The sequence below is a fragment of the Nestor notabilis genome, unplaced genomic scaffold, assembly GCF_000696875.1.
Source record: "Nestor notabilis isolate BGI_N333 unplaced genomic scaffold, ASM69687v1 scaffold11742, whole genome shotgun sequence".
Classification (NCBI taxonomy): Eukaryota; Metazoa; Chordata; class Aves; order Psittaciformes; family Psittacidae; genus Nestor; species Nestor notabilis.
Window position 1 is genome coordinate 29,752 of NW_009917045.1, and position 7,669 is coordinate 37,420.

Sequence of the window (7,669 nt, forward strand, 5' to 3'; positions counted from 1 at the left end):
AAGCTGAGTTGCAGAGGAGGCCTGGGCATAAGTTTTCTTCATCTTAAAGCAGGTATTAACTGTTCTTACCAGGAACTGGCTGTAATATAACAGTCACATGGGGAACCGTGCCCACTGTGCATGGGGAAACAGCTTTTGGGCTCTCACAGTGAAATTCCATATATATATTTTTTCCTCTGTGGTATAGGTAATTGTTAGTGGTATGAACCACCCAGGGGTTTGCAAAAAATCACCCACTTTGTGATGTCCCAAGGACACGTCAGGCCATGCATTTTGCCATGGGTCTGGAGGGAGGTTAACACAGAGGCATTTATCTGCCATACATTGAACAAACCACTGGATCAAAACATGGTACAAAATACTGTATGATGTAAAGCAAAGGAATGAATGTCCCTGCTCAAGCACCTTGCTATGGAATGGGAGGTCATAGAAGGGCCAGTCACTAGCGATTAGATCAAGGAGGAGGATTTAAGAGAGAGCAGATGGCGACATATTTTAAAGAGATTGTAAGAGGGAGAATCCTCAGGGCAGATGTTTTCTCAAAGACACCAGAAGAAAGCACTGGCAATGACAAGAAAATGTGCAGAAAATATGTGGCTGTTAGAAGATGGCAGCAACCAGATGGTTCAGATTAACTCAGCAATGACTGCAAAGACAAAGTGCAGCAGCAGCAGGTGGGTCGGGCCTCAGCAGAGCTGCAGCTGTGCAACTAACCATGTGTCCTCCATCCTCTTTAAAACGTTGGAACATCTGGCAGTGGGACTTCAGGTCTCACACTTTTTACCTTAGGTCTTAAACCCCACAAAAACCTCTGCTTTGAACACTTAGGATAAACTCAAGCTTTGTTGTGAGAGAAGCTGGTTCTGGTTGCACGGGAAAGTGATAAGAAACTTGCAGTTTCACCTGGTTCATGAAAGCAGATGTGCCTTGGTAGGTTTGACATGTGCCAGCCAGTTGGAAGAACAGGAAGACATAAGCTTACCAGAGGCCAGACAAGGGATCATGCGTAATGAAGTGTTTTGGTGGAACATCTAAGTCCTGGACAGATGTTTGAGTTCATACAGTCACCAGGAGAGTGGATGTGAGGTCTGTGAAAGAAGCAAAGAAGGTGTAGACTCACTGAAGGAGTAGGAAAGAGAATAAGCTTGAGGATATTTTTTTATCTCAAGGGATATGAAGACCTGGAAGGACAAGAGGCAAGGGAAGAAACTGGTCAAAGTACACTTGAGATTTTAGAATTAAATAAAGAGTATAAGCCTGTAGCTATATAGATGTGGTGATCTATGGGCAAAGCTGTGTAATGGGAGCAGCCCCTGACCCCGTCATAGAAAAGGCAATGGTGCTGGCTACCAAGTGCAACTGGAGGGGTGCAGCCCCTTGGGATCACTGCGTTGTCAGTGTAAGCATTCAGGGTTTTGCCAAGCCCAGCACTGCCCTGTGGTTTGGGCAACAGGAGCTGAAGCAGGGCAGGTTCCTGAAAAGTGCTAGACTGTTTAGCTTGGCTCCTCTCAGGAAGGTCTGCTTTGTAAGTTTTCCTCTTGGTATAGTGCAGTTTTCTCGTTCATTTTTTACTGTATAGGAATTATCTGCACATTTTGGAGAGAATGCTTGCCAAAAAGAATTATTTCTGTTGCTTCAAAATATTGGAGTCTTAAAAAAGCCTAAGAGGTTCCTTAGCTCTAGTGCTGAAAACGTGGCACTTCTGCACAGATGATGTTCTCTCCAGAGACACAGCAGCATGGGGTGTGTACGCTTCCACAAGCAACTGGGCTTCTAGGGTTTTTTGTTTGAAGTACAGTGAACAGGACTTGCTTTGCCTCAACCATTCTCTATCAATCAAGAGCATGCCATTCATCATTAACGTCTGGCCAACTAGTGTTTTATTGGGTTGCCTAAAGCCTGGCTAAAATATCAGTCAGGCAATGGACTTACGAATGTGTTTCTAGGAAAAGATTTTATTACAGAAGTTTCAAAGTGCTCATGGTCTAATCCCTATTTGAGAGTAAAACTGAACTTTAAATTTGTGTTCAAATGTTTTATGTCATTTACACAACAAACTTGTTTGTAACTTACTGCCAAAGTTTTGGAATGAGATGTATTTTTTGACTTATGGCATCTGCTGAGTGATATTTTACACCTATTCCTGTGGCTGAAATGGGAATTCAGAAACATCAGCACAAACACCAAGAAATCATGATATGGACTCTCTGAAGTCCTGTTATTAGACTGTTCTATGTTTCAACTTCCTCTCCTTGGAGACCATGTGGCTTTCCTGCAATTTAGTTGTATTCAACACGCACCTTTATCACGTATCTGCTGCTCCTGAAGTATGTTTTCTACATCCCTCTGCATTTATTGCAATGCCTACTAAGCCCTTGTGTCAGGTCTTCCCTGGTAAAATCTCACAGTGTGTCTATTGGCTCTCAGCAGTTTATTTCAACTTCTATTTTCTCCTTAGCTGTTCAGGGATTTATAGTGCAGCAATCCCATAGTGTTTTCATGTCTCAAACCTGGTATCTGCAGATAGTGCATGGATGATGTTTCCGAGGGGAATTTTATTCCTACTTTTTAACAGAGCCATGGTTGAAGATTTGGATTGTAACTGTCAAGTAGGTTAAAAATGTCAGTGGTGTGCTGGGCTCTACAGTCTTGAATTACCTAAGGCAAAATGTGGGTTTATTGAGTTTCTTTGTTACCAGCTGAAGCTCTTTCCTTGCTCATAGAGAAAACGTGAAATGAGACAAATTCTACTGGTTGATTAGCAAGAAAAAATGAGGTCATCTCACCGAAACCAGGGCATTTAGGAGTGTGGTCAGAAGACTTTGCTTGTCATTTTAATTCAGAGAGCTGGTTGTCATCTCATATCCATGTAGCCTCATGGTGGCTACATAGATGTGTCGCCATTTTTAGCTCTGGGAGGTTTGTGCTCACTGAAGGCAAAGCTTGTGCTCACTGCCTCTGGAACAGCATGCAGGTTTGGCTGGACCCAGGCTTTTGGCTGCTCTTGGCAGAGGGTGCTTGGCTTTCCTCACTGGGCTCTTCTGAGGACACATCAGAGTCCTGTCATCACTGGGCTCTTGAGCAGCTCTTCCACAGGAGGAGGTAGAGGCACAGCACTTCTTACAGATACTTCTGCTTATCCCATTAGCGAAAAATTCACCTCTGGACAAACGTGTTTTAGGCTGATGCTGTGGTAATGATGAAGGAAATTAATGGAATTGGCACATATATACTTCATGTGGGACCTCTGAATGTTTCAGTATTCTTCCACTGAAGGAGGAAAACACAGCCAGACACTTCAACCTACAGGCTGGAAAAATAATGTTCAACTTCTTTACAGATAATGTGATCTGAGCCAAGGTCTTAGCATGCTTGTCCTTAAACAGTATCCCATGGGAGGCTGCAAATGCTTTAAAAATAAGGGCTGCTCACTGATGGGTTTGCCATGTATGGAGATCTTTTCTATATACATGCAAATATATAGTTATGAACATATAATTATATATGTGTATATAATTTCTGTATAATCAGGTGTGTCTGACTATTCTTACAGCTCTATACCTGGCTAGTAAGTCCTAAATACAGCTTATTCTACCCTTCTTACTGTCACCTCCCACCCCAAAACCAGGTATCGGTAAGGACTAGGATAAGGTGGAGAGCCGTGGACAAGACCTTTGCCTTCAGGTATTTAGCTTCATTGGCTGCGCCTGTCACTTGTCTCTGTAGCTGTGGGACAAATGTCTCCTGCTTTAGGTGCACTTTCCCCATATGCTGCCTTGCTGCTGGACTGGGCAAAGAGGAGAGGAGGTTGCTGGGATTGCTGCCTGGGTAAACCAGAGTGACTTTGCAAAGAAGACTAGAGCACTGATGTGCTACAAGCCAAGCTATGCTGGGCCATTTGGGCAGCTGAAGCAGAGTGCTGGGGTGGTTACTGCTGGAGTAGTCCAGATAGTGCTCTGTAATGGCACGGCCACGGTTTCTGTTCTAAGACAAAGGTTTCCAGTGTCTCATTTCCATGGTGGTCATGAGTCTGTGATGTTCCTCTTGAAGGCTGGATCTCAGCACTGATCATTTGCTCTGCTTTCCTGCTGGCCACCAGGTCACAAGGCTAAAGGCTGGGGGTAGGTGCCTGTCTACCAGGACATTCCCAAGGCAGCTCAGCATTGCACAGCAAGTGATGGTGGGGGAAATTCCTTGCTGACCCCTACAGGAAACCAGCTAATTTTCTGGGTTCCTGTGACAGGATTAAACTCCTAATTACAGAGCCCCCTATAATCAGTGGGGATTGTCTCAGCCAACCCATTTGCCCCTCTAGCCACAAGCATCCAAGCCACCAGCCGCCTTGCTTTTCCGTAGCAACTACAGATCCTCAACCAAACCCCCAAGCACTCAGACCCTGAGTCAAGCATTTGGGGGAGATTTCCTCTAGAGAGAGGAGACTGGCTACTGCCATGGAAATTGCTGTTGTCCTTTGTGAGCTGCTGCACTTAAGGGCAGGCTACAGGGCTGTGCTGCTTCTGAGCCGCCTGGAGGAGACTGTGTTGCTGGTTGGGCAGTTGTGCTGGTGCTTCCAGCTGTGCAGCACAAGAGAGGAAGCAGCTGTTTTGCCCTGGGGGACACTTCACTCGCTTCTGCCCACACCAGGGCACCTGTACGAGGGTAGAGTCACCCACAAGCTAACAGGAACACAGGACAGGATTACTAGGAGGAGTCTGCTGGTGTGGTTTCTCCTGCTCATGGTGCTGGAGGTTATTGTGGTTGCACACTGGGGTGGCTAGATGTGTCCTGCAGACATACACCTTGTCCATTCTGCTCAAGAGAACGGACAAATGGCAAAACAACAGCTGGATCTTAGCAGAGAAAATGTTTTAGAACATTGTCAGGAGGTGTTACAGCTAAAGACATGTGATGCTGAAGGTGAAACTAATCAGTCTGTCTTGATATAACCCAAACAAAATGAGAACTAATGGTCACAGCAGTGCCGTGCCACACAGTATGTTCAGGCATCTTAAGGCACCACTAGCAAACGCTTGTTGCTTTACAGAATTTAACATGAGATTTTTCCTTGAGACAAAATTTGTCCCACCAGTGTATTAATTGAATTGCCACATCCGAAATCCCCTCCAGAAATTGAAAGCAGTCTGCTAGGCTGCTGAGAGGCAAAGCTGGAGGAGACACTAGAACTTGAAGCACAGAGCAATGACTGACACTGTTAAACAACTGCAGATACCACTGCTAGTGTAAAGCTGGTTAGTTCAGGGAATGCCATTTCCTCATGGTAGTAGCGTGCAATGCTCACATCCTCAGCTTATGATGGCAAAGGTTTGTTTAAGAGGAGCTGCATAGGAGACAAGGCTAGGGTCAGAAGGATGAAAAGACGGCAACTACAGGCATCAAACAGGCAGCCTAGAAAAGCTGTTGTCCAGAAAAAGCAGTCTGGATCAAGAAGCAAGAAATGAATGTGTACCCTGAACTGGCCATAACCCATGCCTGAAAGAAAGGGCAAAATTCTCCTGTGTCTGGAGACGCAAAAAACAAGGGTGGAAACTTCTCCTCAGTAATTCTGGTGATTGTAAAGATGACACAGTTGCCTAGGAGCTGTTTGTAGTAACCTTAGTGCAAAACTTAGTAGATCTAAACCAATGCCCTGAACAGGACCCAAATCTCCTAGGTAGCAAGTCCAGGCCAGAAGGGCAGGGTGCTTTTTGGGGCCTCACACCCACATTCTGCTCTACTCTTTTATGAGCACCTTTTTTCTGAGGCTCAACAGTGTTTTGGGGAATCTATATAGGCCAATAGCCAAAACACACCAGCCTCAGACCAGTCCTTGAAAGCCAGTACAGTGTGGACAAGTCATTCATCTTGGTGTCCGTGAGCCTCCCAGTGCAGCTGCCTGTGATCTAGCCAACTGAGAAATACTTCCACCTAGCCCAGATTTGCTTGAAAACAGTCCAGAAGAAGTAATGGGATTTCCAGTTTCAGTGGCTTAAGTTCTATCTTGGCCTGTCTTTTTCCTTTTAATTTCCTTTGGGTGCTATGCTAGTGACTGCAGTCCAACATCATTTGACGTTTTAACTTGGTGGGGTTTTTTTGTGCAGCTTGTTTATTTAGCTTGTTTCGTGAAAACTTGTCTCAGGCAGAAAGGCACAGGAGCTGATGAGGGGACTGGGACACATACGCCTGCTGAGCAGCAAGAAAAGGTGCTATGTATTCTTGTGAGATGTATCCATCTCCACTACACCAGGCAAACGTCCTTTTCATTTGAGATTGCTGTCTTTCACCTGTAAGGGGAAAACAGCTTTATTGATGGGATTAAATGCCAGGCTCTAAGGTATAGAAATGATGCAGGGAAGCTACTGAGGTGTAAGAAACTCAGAAACTACCACCAAGATCCTCATTATTTTAGACAATAGGCCAGTTTTGTTATGTTTTCTGTTACATCTGAAAAAACATTGTTTTGGAAGTCGTTGTCTCATCCAAAGTGCCCATAAAGTGGCAGACACCATGTGAAGGTTCATCACTGAATTAAGGATGAGAAGCCCGTCTTGCTCATGGCAAGCAACGTTTGGAGCAGCACTTGTCATAGATATGGGGACTAGGACATACTATGTCTTGTCACCTCTGCAAAGACAGGAGAATTCAAGAGGGCTGTGCTCATTCCCTGCTTCTTCTCTTGCACTTGAGCTGTTAATTGTGTGGGGCATGGCTGTGCTTTTTCTTCTTCGTAAGGCTGTGTCAAGACTTTTCACTTAAGCAGCCAGATGATGGGAGAAAATGTTCAGCTTTGGATTGAAGTAGTGTAAAAAGGAAGAAGTTTTTTTTCTCACCCAACGAAGCAGAATCAAACTAAGTCCACTTAATTTGGCAGGAAACATTCCTTCTGACTCCAGATTAAATGTGTCACTTCAGGCACTTACAAGAAAAGAAAGGAAATGAATGGCTGCAAACAGAACACCTGAAAGGAAGGCAATGGATCCCAACTTTTTTTCAGCATATGAGAGATCCATATTCATAAGCATGTCCACCCCTGGAGCCGTGCATCTTCTGAGAGAGTGCTGAAGTGAGAAGTGTTTTGCACCTGGGAAGTGCTGTTACCCTCTTTTCCAATACTGCTCACCTTGTATAAATGTCTTTGTTAAAACCCATCAGCTTCAGGAGTATTCCAAAATATCACAGAAAGAAGAATTTGGCCTCAGATGTCTGCGACTTTTCAATCAATCTTTGATGATTTTACTGTATGTTTAAGTATTACTCATAGGTAATAGGAAGTAAGTAGGTAAATGGAAAGAGTTTTCAAATAAATCATTACTGTGAGGATCAGATTTTCCTGGTATTTAGGAAAGGGAACAGTGTCATAGTTTTGAAGACACCATATTGACTTTTGAAACCCATTGGGAAGGTAAGTAATAGAAAACTAAGAACAAAAGTTTGATTCTTCCTCTGAAAGAGCAGCTGTGTACATATAGACAGAAATGAGCACCTGCACCTCTTATGCGTGAGTATCTTCATGGAAGTGAAGCAGTGTTACAGGAATTGCATTTTCTCTACTATATTTGAATCCTCTGATTAAAGCAAATGAGCAAAAAGATGGATACAAGGTGTTTGACTGAGCACAGCTTGGCTAGGAAGGTATCTACCCCTGGGGTTGGTGTCTAAGTCACAGTGTACT